The following is a 23,599-nucleotide window of genomic DNA, read 5'->3' on the forward strand; positions in this document are numbered from 1 at the left end:
CAGCATCGTGCAGTGACACAAGGGAATCCAGAGTTCCTAGGACACCCAAGACCTAGGGACAACTGTATCTCCATACTCGGTCCTTTATGGGACAAAATCATTTTGTCTGATCATGAAGTAAATGGTTGTGTGGTGCGCACCCTGGTGTGCTTTTTGAGGTTGCTGTTGTTGTTGTTGTTGTTGTTGGTGGTGGTGGTGGTGGTGGTGTGTGTGTCTCATGTAGCCCAGTTTGTCTCCAAATTAAATAGTAGTGAAAGCTGGCCTTGAACTACTGATCCCCCTGCTTCCACCTCTGAAGTGCTGGCATGAGTTTTAACAACACAAACTCCAAACATGGCTGCCCCCATTCTGTACAGCACCACAGCCACTATGTCCAGGTTCGTTGGGGTGTTTAGTTCCACCACGGGGTGAAGGTTCCACCACGGGGTGAAGGTTCCACCATGCCCCGCAACTCTGAGGAGGGACCATGTGCAAGACCTGCATGGCTAAGGGGGGATCAGGAGCAGGTTAGCAGCCCATGCGCACCTGATTAGGGCTCTGACTTAAGTGCAGGGACTTTCACTACCTCTGCCAGCCAGTGGCAGCCATTGTTTGGAACTGGACGGAGCAGGTTTTTCAGGATGAGTGTCTTTGCTGGCATCTCCAGTGGTTGATGAAACGAGATCACTTTTTAGTGGGTTAAGGATCTTGCCTCAGTCTGATGGCCTGACGTAACTCCTCCAGGAGCCACACTCGCACACGCACGTGTGGACACACACACACACACACACACACACACACACAATTACTTACAATTTAAAAATTAAAAATAAAGCTCTATACAAAAAAAAAAGAAAGAAAGATGTAGCCCCTGAACACTGAACAGTCACTCCCACACTAGTGTCTGGTGACCCGTTTGTGAAGGTGACCTTGGGCCAGAGGGGAGGGGGCAGGGAGCCATCTCACGCCTAAAGGGAAGGCTGCTGCCGCTCAACCATCCCCTGTGACAAGACACCTGGACATCATAGGACAACTTCCCTGCAGAGCCTGCGTCTGCTGTCTCCATACACAGTGCAGTCCTGGCATCCAGGGGCCCTGGCACTGCCGTGGGTACCATCTGTTTTCATAGGCACCCTTATGACAGTCAATACTGTGCATTTGTCAGGCTGTAGGATCACTCGTAGATGTCTGAGGGGCTTTCTAGACTGGGTTAATTGAGGCCAGAAGAACCACCCTCATTGTGGGTCCACTCCCTGGGCTGACTAAAAAAAGGAAGTGAGCTGAGGCCCAAGCATTCGTCCCTCTCCGCTTCCTGACAGTGGATGCCATGTTGGTTCATGCTCTTCCTGCCATTCCTTCCCCCTCACAGTAGACTCTTGAACTATGCTGTGAGATAAACCATTGGGCTCCTTAAGATGCTTCTGTGAAGTATTTATCCCAGCAGCTGGAGAAGTAATGAATACAGACCTCCTCCGGCCTGGGAGCTGAGCCGCCCTGGCTCTTGGGCGGAGCCATCATAGTGGTGAAGCCCTAAATGCACAGCCCCTTCAGAGCTGTTCAGGGGAGGAGGGTGAAAGCTGAGACTTGAGAGAAGATGCAGGAAAGAGGTGGAGACCAGGAAGGAGAGGGGGAGGGGGAGGGGGAGAGGGAGAGAGACTGAGACAGAGAGACAGAGAGAGAGAGACAGAGAGACAGAGAGAGAGAGACAGACAGAGAGAGAGAGAAAGAGAGACAGAGAGAGACAGAGAGACAGAGAAACAGAGAGAGATGCTCCCAGGGTCTCCTTTTATGTGCAGAAGCTGAGCTCTTTGACTGGCCTGGAACACCTCCCTCTCACAAAAGGGTGTTGGGGCCCTGCTGAGGTAACCATCAGACCCTGTGATGTCTTGTGGCCTGAGACCTCCATGACCAGGCTGAAGTCCCGCTAGTTAGGCAGCTGCTGGAAAGGGCATTGCAAAACAGAAGAGACAAAAGGCAAGAGTGAAAATAAGCCGGTCCCTTTTATTTGACCCTGGATTTCTCTGGCTTGGCCCTAACTTCCTTCTGGTCCCTCCTGCACCATCTGCGCCTACAGTCCACACTCAGCCAACTCACGAGTCTCCTCATGAACCCACACTGGTGGGGGCCACGTTCCAAGGCTTGGTGAGCATCAGGAGGCTGGCGTGCAGCCCAATTTCCCTGCCTCTCATAAAGACATCCTCAGATAATAGTAGAGGCTCAAATTACTGCTCCCTCTGCTGCCTCTGCTCCCTCTGCTGCCTCTGCTGCCTCTGCTGCCTCTGCTCCCTCTGCTGCCTCTGCTGCCTCTGTTCCCTCACCCCTATCTGCTGCCTTAGCTACTAAAGCCTCCTCCTATACCTATCCTGTCCACCTCAGTGGTATGAGCTAGCAACAGTGATGTACCCATTCTATGGACAAGCAAACTGAGGGTCAGTGAGGTAATACGATGTTACCTCTCACATTGCTGTGACAAAATGCCTGACAGGAGCCACTTAAGGAAGGAAGAGTTATTCTGGCTCACGGTTGGAGGGGACACAGTCGATCGTTGCTGCCAGGTGTCTGGTCTCCTTGTATCTGTAGTCAGAGAGAGGGGTAAATGCTGGCACTCAGCTTGCTTTCGCCCTTTTATTTAGTCCTGGACCCCAGCCCAGGGACGATGCTGCCAACATTCAGGGTGGGTCTTCCCCCCTCAGTTGAGTCGCTCTGGAATCTCCCCGATAGACACTCTCGAGGATGAGTCTGACTTCAGGCTAACAATGAAGAGTGGCCAGAGGACACACCCAGATTCCTGTCAACGTTGGCTCTAAGCTCTAGTGTCTCTGCCGCTAGCCTTGATCCCCTGGAGGCCACTCACTGCTGGGTGTAGAGGAGGAATGAGAACCATCCACTTTAACAGCGTACTTGGCGTCTGGACTGTCAGGGAGAGAGGCCTAAACCCTGGGGAGCCCTGGCCTCTGGAATGTTCCTGTCTCCATCATCTCGATGGCTTTTAGCCCTAGTGTGAACAGCTCACCATTAGTCAGAACAAACCACCCAGGTCGGCTCGGCTTTCACAGCCAGAGAGAGCAGTAGCGTGACGTGACCCGGGACCATTCGGCAGCAGAACTGATACTGCTGTGACCCAGACCCTCTGAGGTATCTCATCTGGACCAGGATTGTACAGACAGCAGACTGGAGGGTCCCAGCTCATGGGGACTGCTGCAGCTCCCGGACAGACCCTTAAAGACCTGCTTTTCTTCATGTCCCAGTAAAGCCCGTCCTGGGTGTTTGTCAAGAAAAACACAAATACCTTCTGTGCAGGCCCTGCCGGCGCCATGCTCACTGTAAAGCAGCTGCCTGGGGTGAAGCAGCCAGTGCTGTAAGGAGGTGCAGGGAGAAGCAGCCAGCGCCACAGCTGTAAGGAGGCACGAGGGCCATGGGACAGTCACAGGATGGGCCACAGCTCTTCAGGACCAAGCGGCATGACACCCCATGGGCAGGAAAAGAGGGTCCCCATAGGAACATGTGCTGTCTCATCCTGTGTATGGTGACTTCTTGTGCATCTGGAAGAGGCACGAAGGGGCTCTCGAGGGTGAGAGAATTGTTTGTCTATCACTCTCTTATACACACGCACGCACGCATGCACGCACATAGATATATAGGTGTTCTTAAAATTCATCCAAGGGCTGTGCTTATAGCTCGGCTCTCCGAAGGCTTGCCTAGTGTGCACACAGCCCCGACTTCCATGCCCTGCACCCCACAGAACAGGTGTGTGGACGCACGCCTGTGATCCCAGCACTCGGGAAGTAGTGTAGCCCGGGCTACACAAGACCTCCTTTATTAAAAGGAAAAAAGAAAAGAGAACCTTAAAACTCATCTAGGGTTGGGGATTTAGCTCAGTGAGGGTTGGGGATTTAGCTCAGTGGTAGACCGCTTGCCTAGCAAGCACAAGGCCCTGGGTTCAGTCCTCAGCTCCGAAAAAAAGAAAAAAGAAAAAGAAGAAAAAGAAAAAAAAAACTCATCTAAACTGTAAGGCCCATATCTGTCACCCCAGAACTCAGGAGGCAAGAGGGATAGCTCAGTGGTTATGACTGCTGACTGCTCTTGGAGTGTGTGGTTCCCAGCAGCTGCCTGTCACTTCAGCTCCAGAGGGATCTTTGTGGAGTGCACATTCATGCGTGCACGCATTCATTCGTGCGTGTGTGTAGGGACGGGGAATGTGGCTCTGTAATAGAGCCGTGGCCTACCCCAGCTCCATCCATAGCACTGCAGAAACAAATAACCAAACAAAAACACCAAGAAAGACCCCAGTCAAGTTTACAACCCTCAGCCACTGCAAGGTGCATCGCACTTTGTACAAATTGTATCTTAAGCAAACGGGATAAGCAGAGCCTTTCCCTCAGTCCCGGAGCTCACAGTCAGCAGATCTGGGGCAGGTTCTCCAACTTCCAACACACACCACAGACAGCCCTATGCTCACCACCACCCACCCTGTGCGGGCACCACCCGGCTCTAGGCCAAGTCACAGAGCAGAGGGTCTGAGGCTATCAGACACTCGCTGAGTCTATTTTTAAGCCTAAGTCTAATTAGGTCAGTGTCGACCCCAGGGCTGGCTCCTGGTCTTCCGAGAGCCCTGCTCTAAGCCTCAGACAAAGCACCCTCAGTTACCCGGCGGCTCTGGCTGTGTGCCCCACATCACAGGGCCTGCGCGCCAGGCGGGCAGAGGGTGGGACCGCCGCACAGCCAAGATATTCTCCAGGCACAAGATATCAGGCAGGACTAGACAGGCCCTCTCTGGGCCCTGTCTGCCTGGCTGCAGATCAAATGATAATGACAGGAATGGCAGAGTCTGGGTGTGGAGGACCCAGGGTTACAAATGTGATGATGGTTATTTGGGGCGAAAGATTCAACTCAAGAGAGCTGCCTAAAGGGGGGCTCTTAGGAACTCTCAGCTCCGCACCCCATCGCCTATCTCCATAAGTAGCTGGGCACCTTTGTGCAGCTGCTTAACCTCTCTGAGTGTGGGCTCCTCCTGTCTGAAAAAGGTCACAATACCCATTGCACGTGCGGGCGTACATGTGTTCACACACACACAATAAATAAAAAGTCTCCATTTGTAGAAGCTCTTACATGAGCTCCTTTTGTTGAGCGCCCTCAGCTGTGTAATGTGCTGTGTGAATTCGCTGTGCAATGCAGTGTGGGACAGAACAGTGTGGGACAGCAACAGCACACCCCACCTACCCCTCCTGTGCTTCTCACAGGCTCCGAGCCCTGGCCACACCTCCATTAAGTCATCTGTGAAATAAGATCCTTAAACCCAGTTCCTGTCTGAGCTCAGTCATGAAGACACTGAAGGCGATTCTGGGGAGATCACTGGCCACCACCCAGCACAGTAGCAACAGCCGTGCCTGGCCTTCATGGTGATGCCATCTGCCTCGTGCTTTCCAAGTGGCTACTGCACTCCGCGCTCGTCTCACACCTCCCTGGGAGGGTGGAAGCAGTAAGGGCCAGGTGAGGGCTCAGTGGATGAACGTGCTTCCTGCCAAGCCTGACATCCTGAGTTCAAACCCAGAGACCTACATGGTAGAATGAGAAAACGGACTCCTGCAGGTTGTCCTTGGAACTACACACACACACACACACACACACACACACACACTGACACACACACACATGCACATGTGTTCACACACACACTGATACACTCTGACACACACACTCACACATGCATGTGTGCTCACACACACAGATACACTCTGACACACACACTCACACATGCATGTGTGCTCACACACACACAGATACACTCTGACACACACACTCACACATGCATGTGTGCTCAGACACACACAGATACACTCTGACACACACACTCACACATGCATGTGTGCTCACATAACACACACACTGACACACACACACTGACACACACACACTCACACATGCACACATGCTCTCTCTCTCTCACACACACACTGACACACTCTGACACACATACTCACTGACACACACACACTCACACATGCACACATGCTCTCTCTCACACACACACACTGACACACTCTGACACACACATACTCACACATACATGCGTGCTCACACACACACTCACACATGCACACATGCTTTCTCACACACACAGACACACTCTGACACACACACACACTCACTGACACACACACTCCCTGACACACACATTCACACATGCACGCGTGCTCACACACACACACACACTGCACACTCACCTCCGTGCACACAGGCATCACCTGCTCACGAATAAGTGCAAGTCGATTAGAAAATCTTAATTACACAGCATGAGGGCTAGAGGTGAGCCTCAGTGGAAGAGAGTGCTGGTCGAGGATGCACAGGGCCCTGAGTTTCATCTCCAGCATTGAAGAATTGTGTAATAATAATAATGATGATGATAATAATAATAACAACAACACAACAAAGATGTTCGGCTTGACAGTTAAGGGGGTGACATTTAAAGACTTATTTTTATGTTTCTGTCCCTCTCGTTGTGTGTGAGTGAGTGTGTGTGTTTGTGTGTGTGTGTGTGCGTGCGTGCGGCAGGCGTCTTTGTGTGTGTGTGTGTGTGTGTGTGTAAAAGGAAGGCCACAGCGTGGACGCCTGGGGCTGGAGTTACTATGGTCGTGAGCTGCCCAGCGTGGGTGTTGGGAGACAAACCTGCAATCTCTGAAGGAACAGTGAGTGCGCTTAGTGGCTGAGTCGTCTCTCCAGACCCAGGGGTGACATCTGAGTGACAGGTCCGTGGGAGCCAGCATGATGTGCTGCAAGCATAGAGTACTTCCTCATGCTCCCAAGGCGCATACTTCTGGAAAGGCAGGCTGCTTCCCGTAGCCCAGGATGGCCCCCGTTTCCCACCCACCAGCTCCCCTCCATACCATACTCCCACGTCCACTCAAATTATCTTTTTATTTTTCTTTTATGTATATAAGCACACCGTCTTCAGACACACAGAAGAGGGCATCGGATCTCATTACAGATGGTTGTGAGCCACCATGTGGTTGCTGGGATTTGAACTCAGGACCTCTGGAAGAGCAGTCAGTGCTCTAACCACTGAGCCATCTCTCCAGCACCCATCAAATTACCTATCTATCTATCTATCTATCTATCTATCTATCTATCTATCTATCCATCTATCCATGCACCCATTCATTCATTTTTAGAGACAGTCTTGTGTAGCTTAGGGTGGCCCCAAACTGGCTGAGTTCAAGGACGACCTCCTGATCTTTCTACTTTCCACTTCCTGCTTAGATTACAGACAGGCACTGCCAGGCTGAGTTGATGTGGTTCTGGGGACTGAACCCAGGGCTCCATATGCTAGGTAAACGTGCTACCAACTGAGCTACACCCACAGCCTGAGCTCATCCGCTTTCTCTTCTCCTATGTGAGTCTCTGCCACTGGCTGAATTGGTAGCCTTGGCAATGCTGTTTGACGGACAGGCCTACTTCCTCCGTCTCCGGCTGACAGCCTCCAGGCCTCACATCTGGGTGATCTACAGCAGTGCCTCTGGGGTGACTGTGTGATAGGACAGGGACTGGAGTATATGTCTGCGTCCAGCCCTGAGTGGTGTCCTTCCTTAGTCACCACCACAGTGACCCTAATTAAGTCACTCGTGCAAGCAGAAAGGACATTGTGGGGACAGTGGTTTCAGATGCCAGAGAGCCCAGCTCTGAGCAGCTGGGCTGTGTGGGTTTGGATTCGCTCTCTTGTCCTTATTTGGGTCACCTAGTGGAAGCAGCTTCAGGTCTCCGGGGCATTCCTGGGTCCAGGTCCTCTCTGACGCACCCTTACCCTGTCTCAGCTGTCATTGTGTCCACAGGACATCCCTAAAAGAGTGGCAGTCTCTCCCCTTGGGATGGCATGCTGGTCCCCAGCAGCTCCAGACCCCGTTCTGTCTTCCTGCAAACCCCCCCAAAAAAAAAACCAGAGAATCAGGTGGGTCTTTCGGGTTCTGACAGGGCAGAGACCACACCCTCGGGACTGATTGACAAGGCTGGCCACACCCAGTCTTAGAACCTGAAGTAGACAGGGATACCAGATGCTCATGGGATCATCTGAGTACTCGGGGGATAACCCTGGTCAACCTGCTCTCCCAGCCTGGTGCGGCTGTTCTCCAGCCTTCAGGGACATATTTGAAGTGTCCCTAGAGTGGTCTATTTTATAACCAACTGTCGTTAGTTAGAATATCTATTTTCCTGTCTGTTATTTTTCCTCTTTGACATTTCCTAAAGATGCCCCAGACCTGTGTGATGCTGGGCTCTGGGCTGTTGCTCTGAGATGCTCATGGCTGGGTCCCCAGCACCTGGATCCCTGAGCTGGTGTCTGCCGAGTGGGTGACAGAGGGAGCCAGCAGGCAGATGGTAGCCTCTTTGCTTCATGACCCCCAGGACTCATCTCACCAGGCAGCACCACCCCTGCCCAGTGTATGGGGGCCAGTCAGGGAACTGCAGCTGGAGTTTGTATCACTGTGGCTACCTGAGGGCATTCAGCCTGGAAGGGTCTTTTCCCCCTCTGGATCCTGGGAGCGGTTCCAGGATTTCCATTTTGTCAGAAGGTCGGGGGCTCTGTTCCTGTGGATGAGGTTTAGGATCTAAACACCGTGAGGAGTAGGAGATCTTCGTGTTCCTAACCCAAAGGAATGGGGACAGAGGACCAAAGACTGAGCAAAAGCCCAGAGAGGGCAAGAGCCCTGAGCCTATGGTTAATCTCAACCCCTCGCCCTCTGCTGATGTAGCTCGGTTGAGGGCAGAGTCCTGAGACACGAGACAGGCTTCAGGCAGCCTCGTGAGTGGGCATGAGCCCCAAGTTGAGAGATCATGAGCCTGGTGGTAAAGAGGCCCCAGTCAGCCCTCAGTTTGGACCCTTGGGCTCGGGATAGCCGATCTAAGGCGCTGGCATTCGATCTCATCATTGCGTGTTCTGTATCAAGCCTTTATCCCTCTCTGCCTCCGTCATCCGAAAACGCCTGCTTCTGACATTGGCCAGTGCAGTTCGTTTTTTGTGGATGCTGTAGATAGAAGGTTTGCAGGGGACAGAAGACAAGCCTGCAGGGCATGGGCGGGGGTCACGTGAGGGGTGGGGCGGCGGGTGGAGAGTGGATTCTGGACTCTGACTCTCTGGTTTGCAGCCAAGCTCTGTTACTTATTAACAGACTTCTTTGGGCAGAGTGAGATAGCCCCGGGGGGGGGAGTATTTCAGAGTCCACTCCCCACCCCAGTGGTGTAGGGGTAATGACCACAGTGTCTTCATTTAATCCTGAGGATGAGGCTGGTGATAGCATCAGGGCATGCTAACCATTCCGAAGACGTTGAAGATGCTCCCTGTAGGAACAAAAGCCCCCTCCCCAGTAAAATGTATGACTCTTTATTTGTAATCCAAAGCTCACCACGTGAGGCACGCCAGGAGCCCCGAGAACAATAGAAATCAGCCTCATGGGGGCTGGAGAGATGGCTCAGCGGTTAAGAGCACTGACTGCTCTTCCAGAGGTCCTGAGTTCAATTCCCAGCAACCACATGGTGGCTCACAACCATCGGTAATGGGATCTGATGCCCTCTTCTGAAGTGTCTGAAGAGAACTACAGTGTACTAACATATAAATAAAATAAATAAATCTTTAAGAAAAGAAAAGAAATCAGCCTCATGATACTTCGCTGGAAGACAGCCAGTCATGGAGTACCTGTGGCCATTTGGGCTGTCTGAATAACACCCCTCTCTCTCCCCAGATGGCTACACCATCTTCCCAGAGCCTTATCTCTGTAAACCTTCAGGCTGGTGACACAGCCATTCATGTTCAAAGTTCACTCTTGAGACCCGTGCAGTTGAGTTATCTGTTTTAAAAAGTCTTAAAAAGGGGAGAATGAAGCTTTCAGGCCACGGCTAGCCATGCCTGCCTGGTGACGGGGCCCTTGTGCATGTGACTGCGTCACAGATCTTGAAGAGAAAAGGTACCCTTGGCTCATCTAGTTGGCTTCAGCAAGAGGGAGGAGCCGGTCTGCAGATAGAGGAAAGAGCTAAAGCCGAGGGATTCTGGTGACATGGGGAAGCCGTGAAAGGCTAGACACTGGGTTTCCATGGAACGTCAGTCCTGTCTCGAGTGTACGGATTCTGGCTTTTGGGGAAAATCGGTTAGCTTTGCTTTAAGCCACTACGTTACTGGCTGTCTATCCTGGCAAGCCACAGGGCACATCAGACCTTCTCAGCGGCAGGGAGGTGGGGGAATTCTATGATTGTCCTGTTTTTACTGTGAGGACAGCCATGACTGTCCCTGGTACAGAACATCTCTCCTGGAGACCCCGCTGGTGTCACCACAGTACCCTTCTTCTTCTGACCCCCCAGGTGGAGGTTAGCCCTGTGTTAAGCCTCATCTCTGTTCTCAAGACCTTCTCGGAGGTGTGCCTTGCAGGAGAGACACAGGACACTCCCGATGCACTTCTCCTCCTAAGAGAAGCTGCCTATTCATTCTGGAGGGAACCTCGGAGCCTTGAAATGCAATGGCTAAGTCAGGATGAGCAGGACTCTGCTCCCTTGAGTTTAGCAGGGATTGAGTAGCAGGGATACAATTCTCCGAGCACCGCCATGCATGCTCCTGCCTACCCTGGGCACAGGGACCTTGTGTCGGCTCAGGCTGGCTATGATGGGAAGGTTTACGCCCATAGCCATTGGCCAAGGCCACCGTGGTAGTCATGGTGAGATTTGGAAGGGAGGTCAGAGGACACACTTTCTGTATATGACCATCCATAGTATACACTGGGGACTGGTACCGGATCCAAAACCAAGGATGCTCTCACCCATCCTGTTTTGTTTGCACTGAGCCTGAAATGTCTTCCTGGGTACATTATGTGCCTTCGGGTGGCTTGTAATGACCGACCCACTGTGAAGGCTGTGTAAATAGTGACTGAACCTTGCTCAAGGAATGAGAACAAGGAAAATCCCAGTGCACAGTTGCAGTACCACCCCACCTCCAACTCTGTGCAGCCCTGGGGACTGAACTTGGAACCTTGTGCATACTAGGCAAGCACTCCACCACTGAGCTACATCCTCAGCCCTCTTCTTACCTTTTCATTTTGGGACAGGTCGCACTAAGTTGCTCAGGCTGACTTTGAACTCACTCTGTAGACGAGGGCTGTCTTTGAACTTGCCTGCCTCAGCCTCACCCAGTACCTCTGATTTGAGGCCTGCGTCACCAGGCCCTGCTCGGACATTCCTCTCTCCAGCCCCTGCAACACTCTTTGTTTCTGGTTGATTCGATCTCCAGATTTGGATGGGAGGCTCTAGAGGGCTGCCTGCCTCCTTGCTTCTGGAAGACTTTATTTTATGTGTGTGTGTGTGTGTGTGTGTGTGTGTGTGTCTGTCTGTCTGTCTATCTGTCTATGTGTCTCTGTCTCTGTGTGTGTGTCTGTCTGTCTGTCTATCTGTCTATGTGTCTCTGTCTCTGTATGTGTGTCTGTCTGTCTATGTGTCTCTGTCTCTGTATGTGTGTTTGTCTGTCTGTCTCTGTCTCTGTGTGTGTGTGTATCTGTCTGTCTTTGTCTCTATGTGTATGCATGTATATGTGTGTGTAGGGGGATGTCTGTGCCTGTATGTCTGTGTGTCTCTGTCTCTATGTGTGGGGACATGTATGTGTGTGTCTGTGGGTGTGTGTGTGTGTGTGTCTGTCTGTCTGTCTCTATGTGTGTGGACATGTATGTGTGTGTCTGTGGTTGTCTGTGTCTGTATGTCTGTGTGTCTCTGTCTCTATGTGTGTGTCTGTCTATCTCTCTGTTTCTCTGTGTGTGCATGTATCTGTCTGTCTCTTCTCTATGTGTGTGCACGTATATGTGAGGGGGCTGTCTGTGTCTGTATGTCTGTGTGCATGTGTGTATATGTGTGTGTGTGTGTCTGTCTGTCTGGATATGTGTGCAACACTCTCAGAGGCCAGAAGCAGGCATCATCTCCTGGAGGTGGAGACATACAGGTGTTTGTGAGTTTCCTAATGTGGGTGCTGGAAACCCAACGAGGTCTTCTGGTAGAGTGGTACACATCTTAACTGCTGAGCCATCTCTCCCGCCCTGGGAAGCATCGTTATTCTCAATTTAAAGACGAGGAAGCCAAAGCTTTAAGAGACACAGAGAGCACCTACCTGGTGATAAGCCAAAATACAAGTGTTGTCCTGTGTTGGTGGCAGTAACTGCCTTGGTCCTCTGTACCCGATGTTCATTTCCCTGAGGCTACCACTGCAGGGCTGTAAAACCACATGCCTTCTCCTCCGGCTTCTGTCCCCAGTCACCTCCAGTCTCAGTTACCACATGATCAATCCCTTCAGCCCACCTCGCTCTGGTTTGCTGGCCTCCCCAGCCCTTCCACAGCCCATGGACAGTCATTGCACCATCCATTGGGCACCTCAGCACTTCCGTAGGTGAGCAAATGCCTCGGGCTCATTAGCTAACATTTAATATTTTATCTTAGTCTGAGGGATTTAAGTCCAGGACTGCACGGCCCGGTCCGTCCTCTGCTGTTCTCTGGCTAGAGTCCTGGAGACCAAGGTTGTCTGCTCATCTGACAGTGCAGCTTGTAGAGACCCACTTCCTGGTTCACTGGGGTGTTGGAATTGACCCCACCCCTACCCTCAGTCATGGGCGTGGGATGAAGCCTGTGGTCTTTGGGTTTCTTCCTCCCATCCCTTGCTAAGCGAATTTCTTCCCCAAATGGCCCACCTGTTTCATCCAAGCAGAGGCATTGAGCAGCAGACTGTGCCTTTGGTCATAACACCACCCACACATCCTCCTTTATCTTATCCCCTCGGCCATATCTTAACTGACCAGAAGCAAGCTGTGTGGCCTGCCTACACTCAAGAGCCAAACCAAGAGCACCAGGGACTGGAGAGATGGCTCAGTGCTTAAGAGCATTTGTTACTCTTGCAGAAGGCCAGGGTTTCATTCCACGCCATCTTGGTTTACAGCTGCCTGTAACTCCGATTCTAAAACACCCAACGCCCTCTTCTTGCCTCCTCGGGCCCCAGGCACACGGGTGGTGCCTAGACATGTCTGTAGGAAAAACACCCTTACAACATGAAACACGATAAAATCAAAAGTGAACTCAACGGGAACACCAGGCAGCAGGGATATGGGGCCACCGTTAGAGTCTGTTTGGAGAAAGACCCTCCAAAAGGCGACGATTCCCCGTGGCTCTTACGATGATCAAATAAAGTCATGTGGGTACATCTCTTAATGTCTTTGACATAGAGAAATCCTCATAAGTGACACCAATACTCTATTATCGTATATATAACATATAATATCACATATATCAGGAAATAAATTGAGCAATTCATAAGGAAAAAAGGATCCAACAAGACCTTTATAAAAACCGCTCGCCTTTTCATGTAAATAGAGCCCACGGGTCAGGTGTCTGAGGTTGAAATGACAGCGCTGTGGTCATCAGGAACCCCGCCTCTTCTTATCGTTTTTGCTCAGTCATTCATTACTCCCGCCATGCCTGAGCCCCAGCCATTCCACCCATCCTACAACTAGGAGGAAAGAGGAAAGATAGCCTTCTCACCGGGTGGGTGCCCCCAGCCCTCTGCTGCTTGGACCTCATTGGCCAGAACTCAGTCATATGAAGCAGCCGGCCTAGGAGACTGAGTAATGCTATCTGGGTTCTGGGAAGCCCTGGGAGCTGCGTGTCAATTTCCTTACCATGGAGGAAGGGAAAAGACTTCAGGAACGGCTTCACTCACTCTCCACGTGAGAATCCCAGCCAGCGAGCAACACCGCCATCTCTTTCCCAGCCCCCCTCCAACTCAGGTAGGAAAGAGGATAAAATTAGCCAACTTCCCTGCTTCCAAGTGGGCTGGGCTGCACTGGCCTCTCGGTCCTGCTGGGTCCATCTGGCTGAGGAGGGGCAGGCAGGCAGCCCCGCCTCTGTCCCCCTCTGATGTTGTTTTCCAGCTCAGGAGTTCAACTGGGCACCTGAGGAGATAAAGCAGCCTCGGTGTGGCCACAGGAGCCTGGAGCATGGGTCTTCCACAGGCTAGGAGAGGCTCCTGGTACTGTCTCCCCTGTAGGTCCACGTCTTGGTGTTTATTGTGCAAAGCGGTCGCTCATTTGGAGACAGAGCTGAGCTTTCATTCTCTGTAACAGTGGGCAGGCATAGCAGGTACCCTCCAGGGCTGCGCGGGAAGGGATAGGAGGTGAGAAATTGGTCTTGGAAATCGTCGGCTGGTCGGAGAGAGGGGCTTGAGTCAAAAGAAGCAGGCCCCTGCAGGGCTGGATTCTAGCTGACTGGATGGGTGTATTGAAGTCTTCCGGGACCTCAGAGTGGAACTCTTTGGTGACAGGACCTTTAAAATGGTGACTGAGCTGACATAGAAGCATATGGCTGTCTCTCTCCCTTCAATGCAACTGGTGTCCTTATACAAAGAGGAGAGGCAAAGCCAGGCATGGTGGCACATGACCATCCTCCCAGTACTTGGAAAGTGGAGGCAGAAGGACCAGGAGTTCAAAGTCATCTTCAGCTACATGGTGAGTTTGAGGCTAACCTAGGCTCCTTCAGACCCTGTCACAAACAAAATGAACCAGGAGCAGGGGACACAGACCCACATAGAGGGGTGACCAAGGAAAGTGGCCTGAGAGAAACCAACCCAGTCAGCACCCTGGCTTTGGGGAAGTCCCCGTGTGTGTTCCTGACCACGGTGACCAAGCAGACTAGTCTGGGCCAGGACTCTTCCAGCTCCTTCAGGCTCTCACCTCAGTCTGCTTCCAGGTTTATAATTAAACAACCCAACACTGGTTACTTAAACCACAGCCAGAAAGGACCAGAGCTGTGGGGACACCGTGACTCACACACCTAGAAACAATTCAAGGAGAAAGGAATTTTACCTCCTGACCTGGCAAGGGCTTCTGGGAAGGAGCTGCGATGGGTGTCGGGAGGCCTTCAGCAGATGGGGTATAGGCTTCCAATCTTCTGCGCCGTTCACCGTGTGGCTCTGAGCAGTGTCTGAGCGTCTCCGAACTTCAAGCTTTTCTCTGAGATTGTTCTTGAAAATTCATCGTGGAGGTTTGGAACATTTGAACAGGATTGTGACTGTGATGATATCAGAGAAATGGCAAGTTGCTGACAAAGGTTTGTGCATAAGTAAAAACAACAGGGCATAAATCATACAAAATATGACACTCAAACAATAATGAATAGGTCATAAGTAATAAAGAACACCAATGAAGCACCCACATGGTTCCTGATGCTACCTAAGCCTGTCAGACATCTGAGTGGGCCCCCGTCAGATACTTGGGTAAGCCATTAGTGAAGAAACCGGCTCACCAACTGACTGTGTGAGCATCAGGCCGGAAGAGCCTCAGCTGAGGGAACTCGAACTCGCTGTGGTCCATTGCTCCAGGGAGAGAGGCAGGGGAGGCTCTTACTGGTTCCACCCTGCACAGGAATGTTTTTTGAAGGTTTTCAAACTACAGAACATACGTACATACATACATACATGCATGCATACATACATACATACATGACAAAGTCCAGATATTGAAAGACAAATGTCTCCCAAGTGTGTCTTCGTGGATGGAAATAGCCAAGGACCACAAAGGGCTGTCCCTCATGGAAAACCTCAGCCAGCCCTCCTCCCATGTGCCCCGGTGAGGGTCATACTCCCTCCTGTGCTGGGCTCTTTGTAGTCTCAGGTAGCTCAGGCTAGCCTTGAACTTACTACTCAGTTGAGAAATGACCTTGAATTCCTGGTCCTTCTGCCTCCATCTGCCTAGTACCTAATTACAGACATGAATCACCATACCTGGTTTATACGAAACTGGGGTTTGAACCCAGGGCTTCATGCATGCTAGGCAAGCACTGTACTAGCCGAGCCCCATCCCCAGACTTGCACCTGGGACTCTGGAAGTGTAGTTCTGAGAAACCAGAATGGCTGCGGATGAGGTACCAGAGAGCTTTTCTCCCTTGAGTTTTGCCCCATGTGGGAGTGAGAACACACGTTTGCCTGGTTAAAGTGCAAGCCCAGAGCAAGGGCAGCCTGCTGGGCCTGATGCCCAGGCTCCAGGAGGAGTGGTTGCAAGAGGTTGTGTACCTGGAGGAAGGCATTGTGTGGTTCCCGGTGACACCGACTACTGTGGAATGGAAGGCCTTGTGGTGACAGGTCTAGGAGCACTGCCCATAGCCACATCCTCTGGCTGCCGGAAGAGTTCCCCAAAGGTGCTGGCTGACAACACCGTCTCAGGGTTCCCAGAGTTCAGACGTCGAAGTCCGTGTCTGTTGGTGTTAACCAGTAGGGTGTGCCCTTTTCTCCGGCTCAGAGTAAAACCAGTTTCTTCCATTTTTCTTGCTTCTAGAAGCTTCCTGCACCCCCTCAGTTGTGCCTGTCCCACACACTACCACCCTCTTAGCTGCCACTTCCTCCTTTAACCTCTTCACCCCTGTCGTGTAGGAACACGTGTAATTCGGTTGAACTCACCTGGCCTAACCAGAGAAATCTGCCCGGCTCAGATCCTCAGATCATCACAGCCAAAAAGTGCTCTGGCCACATAAAGATTCCAGTCCAAGGTCGCAGGGATTTCTCGGGATGTGCCTCAGTTGATCGAATGTTTGCCTAGCGTGCGTGAAGCTCTAGGTTCAAAACCAAGCACCACATAGACTGGACATGGTGCTGCATGCCCGAAACCCTAGCACTCCATAGAGAGAGAAAGGAAGATCGGGAGTTCAAAGTCATCCTTGGCTACATAGTGAGTTGGAGGCCAGTTTGGGCTGGGTAATAGTTTTTGTCTTAAAAGTAATAGAAAGGAGGAAGAGGAAGAAAGGGAAGAGGAGGAGGAGGAAGAGGAAGGGAAGAGGAGGAGGAGGAAGAGGAAGAAGAGGAAGAGGGGGAGGAAAAGGAGGAGAAAGAGGAGGGAGAGGGGGAGGAGGAGGAAGAAGAGGAGGTGGAGTGGAGATCTTATTGCCATCTTGGAGGGTCATTGTGTGGGCTACTGTGTGTCACCTCCCAGGACAGATGCTCTCAGCAGGAGTCCCTCAGGACAAGCTTCTCTGCCTCCGTGTACCGAGTGCCCCTGCTCCATGAATGAGCAGCATTGGGATGGCACCTACTTTAGGCTCAGAATTGGGAAGCAGGCTCAGCTGTACAGAGCATGAGGTGCTTAGCACAGTCAGGGCAGGAACTCAGAGCCAGCCTGGCCATGACATTCACCCACCTTTGCCAGGGCAGCAGGACAGTTGTGGCTCATCTTAGAGAGGCCAATGGGAGTGGACAGTGCAGAGGTCTGGCAGCTGCTTTGTGTCCACGGGCTCTGTCCCCTAGAGAAAGACAGGCCATCAGTGTAATGCTGTCCAGGGAACACAGCATGCTCCTAGCACTTATGGGCTGGGTCCCTGGTGCCAGGCTGGTCCACAGGGCTACAACATCAGCCACTTTGCTAAGAGAAAGCTTGAGACAGACCCTGGGAGACCTGGGTTTTTTTTTTTTTTTTTTTTTTTTTTTTCGAGCTGGGGACCAACTAACCACTGAGCTAAACCCCCCTGAGACCTGGGTTTCTGAACCTGCCTCCTGTGGCTGTGTCCTGGGGACTGTAGGGCAGACTTGATGTGTTTAACTTATCACTTAAGTGAATTAGTGAGGGACCTGGCGATGTTGGCTTATGAAGTTTGTCAGCGCCTTGCACCAGGAGCCCGGGGGAGGAGCTGCCTCTCTTCCCAGCAAGGCTGGTGCATTCTGGGAGATGCCCGCTTTTCTGTTCCGTGGAATCACACAGGTTGTGTCTCCCCTGGACTGCCTCATATCCTGGCTTAGACTCCGTCACAGGAACTTCAGCATCTCAAGACACTAGAGGGGCTGCTCCGTGGGGTGAAAATCACAAGGTTTTGAATGAAATATAATCACCCTCAGCCCTGTACTGGCTGTGTGACTTTAGGAAAGTGGCTTTGCCTCTCTGAACCCGGGCATCTTTCTTTATAAAACCGAACTAGAAGCCATCAAGCAGTTGCTATGGCTTAGGTATCTCTAAAGTGTGTTTCTTTGAAGGTTTTTGTGTTAGAAGCTGGTTACCCAATGTGGCAGCCTTGAGGCCACCGGGTCCCTAGAGATACCTAGGGTCTATAAGCAAGTCCTTGGGAAAGGACTCATAGTTCAGTTAGTTGTGAGGAACAGGGAGAGGTCACGGTTTCACGCTGTAGCCCAGGCTGGCCCTCGTGGCTCAGCTTCCCAAGTGCTTGGGTGCCAGGCAAGCATCTTGCTGTCACTCACAATGAGTTTCCCCCTGTTAGGGATTCTCCAGTCTTTCAGGTGAACTGTGAATAAATGCCACACATGGATTATGAACAAATGCCACATGCCTGTCCGTCCCCTAAACCTAATCACACGGAATGGGCCCAGGAGTTATTGAAAGCAAACTCTTCCAAGTCAGAACACCATCCACTCACCTGTCACTCTCTGTGCTTTTGCGATGACACACTGCAGAACCTGTCTGCCTAGCCTCGGGGACTCAGCCTTATGAGCGCCATTGGCTCGGGACACAGGGTCAGTCAGATTTGACTGGGAATCTTGACCCAACCGTTTACTTAGTTGTGTGACCCAGGACACAGACTCTAGGGTGTCGGGACTCATAGCACCTCCAGGTGGCCAGAATTACTGGGTGAGTGCCCATGGGTGCCTGACTCTCACGGAGCTGGCAATGCCATGGGTGTTCCTAAGACCGCCTGTCTCTTTCCCACAGACTACTCCCAGGTTTTGTAGTGCCCGCCTAGCTGCCCTCTGGCACTGCAACCCTCCTACCCTCTCTCCTCTGTTTTCCCAGATGCCTAATCTCAGAGATTTCCTGGGCTGTAGAAATAAGAATCCAATACCTTTGGCCCTCGGTCCTCAGAAATGGTGGTCCAAAATTCCCTGCCTGGCAGGACCCCAAGAGCAGCTGCAACTCAGAGGTTTCCCTGTCACCCCCATCAGGTGACACTGGGCCTTGGTGACAAAAGCAACCGTGGGCTGAACTTGGCAGGTCCCGCAGGAACCCCTCAGTGATGTCAAAGCAGCACAGCCCTTGTCCCCAGAACAAAATCACTCTCCCAGTTGTGCAGCCGGGCAGGCCGTGGGTAACGCTGGGGCAGTAGCCAGTGGTCTCTGAGGCGTGGCAAGCCCTCACCTTGGTCTGACAAGCCATCTCTCGGTTCCTATGCTGCAGGGCAACCCAGCAGGGCTCAGAAGACCAGCCTGGGCTGTCTGCCCTGCAGCCGCTGAAGTCCGTTTTCAGGGTTTGCCGTTTTGAATTCACAGTGCTGGGAAATGAGATACAGCAGTGGCTCTCAACCTGTGCGTCGTGACCCCCTTGGGTATCACATATCTGATATTTACATTACGATTCATAACAGTAGCAAAATTACATCCATGGAGTAGCAACAAAATAATTTTACGGCTGGGGGGGGGCGGTCACCACAACATGAGAAACTGTGTTAGGGTCGCAAGGGAGGTCGAGAACTGCTGGGATACAGGGAGGCAGGGGCCTTACCACTGAGCCAGTCCCCAGTCCTTACTGTCTGGTTTCATTTCACCGACGGTCTTGAACTTGCAGTCTATGGAAACTGGGCCCAGCTGAGAATGAGCAGCCGAGACTCCCTGGGGCCTCCGCCAGGCAGAGGGAACACTCTGGTATTTGAGCAGAGACTACCTCCCCCAGCTCAGGGAGGCTGATCTCTCCTGGGGAGGGCCAGAGAGCTGGGCTGCTGCAACCTCAGACCTTCCAGGAAGTGTGATAGGATCCCAGGCACCTTCATTCTCATTGGCATCTGAAGATACAGGTACACCATGACTCCTGAGTTAGACCTTAGGAATCCTTCCCTGTCAGTGTCCACCTGGGCCTGGAGTTTCCCTCATTGATGGAGATAGGGGCTCAACATTTAAGCCTGCTAGGTATTCATTTGCCCAGTCCACAGGTATTTATTAAGGGCCTGTCGCATTCCTGCCACATTGTGCCAGGAGTCAGGCAGACAAAAGCCGCCTTTCTGGAAGTCGAGACTTGGATATGGGGGCCAAGGAAAGCCAAAATGAGATCGTCACAGACTGAGATGGTGGCATCTAATCGTGGGGAGGAATGTCACGTGGAAACCTAGTAGAGGGTTGTGATTCAGGATCTCAGATCAGAGTGGCCTGTCATTTCCCTCTTGGGCATGACCTTTATGCCTCATGGTTTTGCATGGATGTGTTGCCATTTTCTTCTTTGGAGTTGTGGTTAGCATGGAGAAGACCATGGAAGGGTTGGGGACCAGTGTCATCTGTGGACGGCCTTCATTCTGCAGCCTGGGGTAGTTACACAGAGTTTTGACACACACACATACACTTTCTCCCTCTTGTGTATGTCTGTGTGTGTTTGTGTGTGTGTATGTGTTTGTGTGTATGTTTGTGTGTGTATGTGTATATGTGTGTATGTGTACATGTGTGTATGTGTGTGTTTGTGTATGTGTTTGTGTGTGTGTATGTGTGTAGGTATGTGTATGTGTGTGTATGTTTGTGTGTTTGTGTGTGTATGTGTATATGTTTGTGTGTGTAGGTATGTATATGTGTATGTATGTGTACATGTGTGTATGTTTGTGTGTATGTGTATGTATGTGTACATGTGTGTAAGTGTGTGTTTGTGTGTGTTTGTGTGTGTGTATGTACGTATGTATGTGTGTATGTATGTTTATGTGTATGTGTGTCTATCTGTTTGTGTGGCATGTGCACATTTGTGCAGTTGGTCACACCTATGTCTATGGTGTGAAGGCAGAGGAGGATGTCATATGTCCTGATCTATTGCTCTCCACCTTATACCCTTGAGACAGGGTCTCTCTTGCAGAACCTGGAGCTAGGCTTGCAGTCAACAAGCCCCAGCAATCCCACGGCCTCCACCTTCTACAAGTCCTAGAGTTACAGGCACACACGACTGTGCTTGGCTTTTTACTTCAGTCCTAGGGATTTGAATCCAGGTCCCAATGAGTGCCCAGCAAGCACTTTATCGAAGGAGCCATCTCCATAGCTCCCCTTGACTTTTCCCATTACCCCTTTTTATTGAGGCCCACCTCAAGCTCCCAGCCTGCAAAACGGCGTCTCACAGAAGCAAAATGCCCACAGCTGCCTTAGAACCTTGTCTCTCGATTTCACAGGTGGATCTGTACCTGAAGGTTTTAGCATGACAGCAGTGCAGGAGTCTGCCCAGAGCCTCCCCAGTATCCCCGGGTAGGTGACCCCTCTTCCCTCTGCTAACGGTGCACTTTAAAACCCAAGATACAGCATCATCCCTGTGTCGCCAGGCTGTCTCAAACGTGAGTGGTGATGGGCAGGTCCAGCTCTGGGCTCTAGAGAGCAGCTTGTCAGAGCCAGATACCCTATCTGTCCCCACTCCAGGTTGCTACTTGTTAAGGACATGCTGAAGGCTTTGTGGCCCAAATCGGCTAAGCATAAAATTAGCTTTTGTGTATATTCGGCAAGGGAAAGCAAACCGGGCTAAATATACCACAGGTCCACGAGCGGTCAACAAGCCAGATATAAGACAAACAGCAGGCCAGTGGGAACCTGATTTTCCCAGACCCAGGGGCTCATGGGTTGGAGAGCATGGGTTCTGAAGAACGCCGCCACTGGAGTCACTGCCCTCCTAGGCTGTTCTCCAATGGCTCAGTGCTTCCACAGCAGGCATGAAAGGCCCTGGGTTCCAGCCCCAGCACCACACAAACCAGATGTGGCATTGCAGGCTGTGATCCCAGCACTTGGGCAGTGGAGACAGGAGGATCAAAAGTTCAAGGTCATCCGGGCTATATAATAAGTACAAAGTCAGCATGGGCTACATGAGACTTTGTCTCCAAAACAAAACAAGCAACCTGTATGTATGACAAGGTGGTCCCCCTGGTCCTACTGTAGCCGTCTGTGCTCTGTTTACCACAAACAGCTTCCACATGCCTGTACTCTTACAACACATAGCATGTGCTCATATGCCCTCTGCACATGTAAACATGGCATATGTGGTCACACACACCCCTGATCATGCATTCACATACATATATGTGTACCTGTACATGCATAACCATACATACATACATACATACATACATACATACATACATACATACATACATACTCATGTGTGCCCATGCACACAACTGTGAATTCTGCATGTGGTCCTTTCACAGCAATAAAACTTTCCTTCTTGGAAGCTTCCAGAAGCCACAGCCTGAGCTAGGACACCCCCACACACACACACACACACACACACACACACACACACACACACACACACACACACACACACACACACACACACATACATGCACACACACACACACACACACACACACACACACACACACACACACACACACACACACACACACACACACATTGCACACACACACACACACACACTTTTTTTTTTTTTTTTTTTTTTTTTTTTGACACCGAACCAGGGCCTTGCCTAGGCAAGCGCTCTACCACTGAGCTAAATCCCCCCTCTTTTCATTTTGTCATTCCTTGTCTCTACTTCCGAGTGTCCCTTTCCTTCCTTCACCCATCTGCTGCATCCCCCCCCCACCCCGGCAACTCGCAGGTAGCCAGATGCACCAGAAACATTTACTGGGTGGAAGAAAAGGAAGGCGAGGACTTCAAGCTGAGAGAGGATGTTGTCCCAGATATTTTTAGAGTAATTTTTAACAAAGCGGCAAGTTTCAGATGAAGGCGAAAGTTTAACAAGAAAACATCTCCACAGCATCACGTTTCAAGCTCCCCAGTCAGCTGTGCTCAGCTGTGCTTTCAGAAGGCTGGAAAGAATGCAGGGTTGAAAACAAGGCCTGTCCATCTAAGCGTCCACTGGGCGGCCCTGCTCGGGAATGGCTCCTGCCCACCCCCTGACCCACTGAAAACTGGGCAGATTGAGGCCATGCCCTCTCCTCCTCCATGATCTCCAAATCTGTCCTAAACTACAGCTTCAATGCCTTGCTTCGAGACTCCCTTGGTCACCGAAGGTGATCCCAGCTCCCATGGATCTTTGAGTGGCTTTACCGGAAGAGGGATTTTGTTGGCTCACTACTTCTTGTCTTGGAAGGGGAATCCCTTTTCTTAGAACGATGGTCACATGACCTTAGTCTGCACCTTGGTCTGCGCACCCCCTCCAAGTACTCCTGCAGTTACCAGGTCACCCCCTTACAGGGTATTCCAGTATGCTCCACTAGCTACTGGGGTGGGCCTGTCTTCCAGGGGTCCCTTGCCAGGGTAGTATACTGAGCTCAGCCGGCTAACTGGATAGGACTCATTGTTCCTGCTGCACCCCCGCTCCCCATCCCCCAGGTGACAGAGATGTGACTGACCCTGGCCCAGCAATGGCATCTCTCCCTCTCCTGAGTCTCTCCCATGAGGGCTGAGAGCAGACCACACTTCATTGAACCTCACAGCACATTGCAGCTGCTCTGAGCACTGACCTCACTGGCCTCCTGCAGGGACAGATCTGGTTTTCCCTTCCAGCACAGGGGTGGTGGCTGGAACATCTGGAATGTGTTAGAGGTAAGGCCAGGGTGGAGGCTGGTGACTCAGCCCTGCCTGGTACCTCCTTCCCAGAGAACCTCCCCAAGACGGAGCTAATGATCTCTCCTTCCTTCTCCTCTTCAGATCTCTCATCCGCTC

The sequence above is a fragment of the Rattus rattus genome, chromosome 1, assembly GCF_011064425.1.
Source record: "Rattus rattus isolate New Zealand chromosome 1, Rrattus_CSIRO_v1, whole genome shotgun sequence".
NCBI lineage: Eukaryota > Metazoa > Chordata > Mammalia > Rodentia > Muridae > Rattus > Rattus rattus.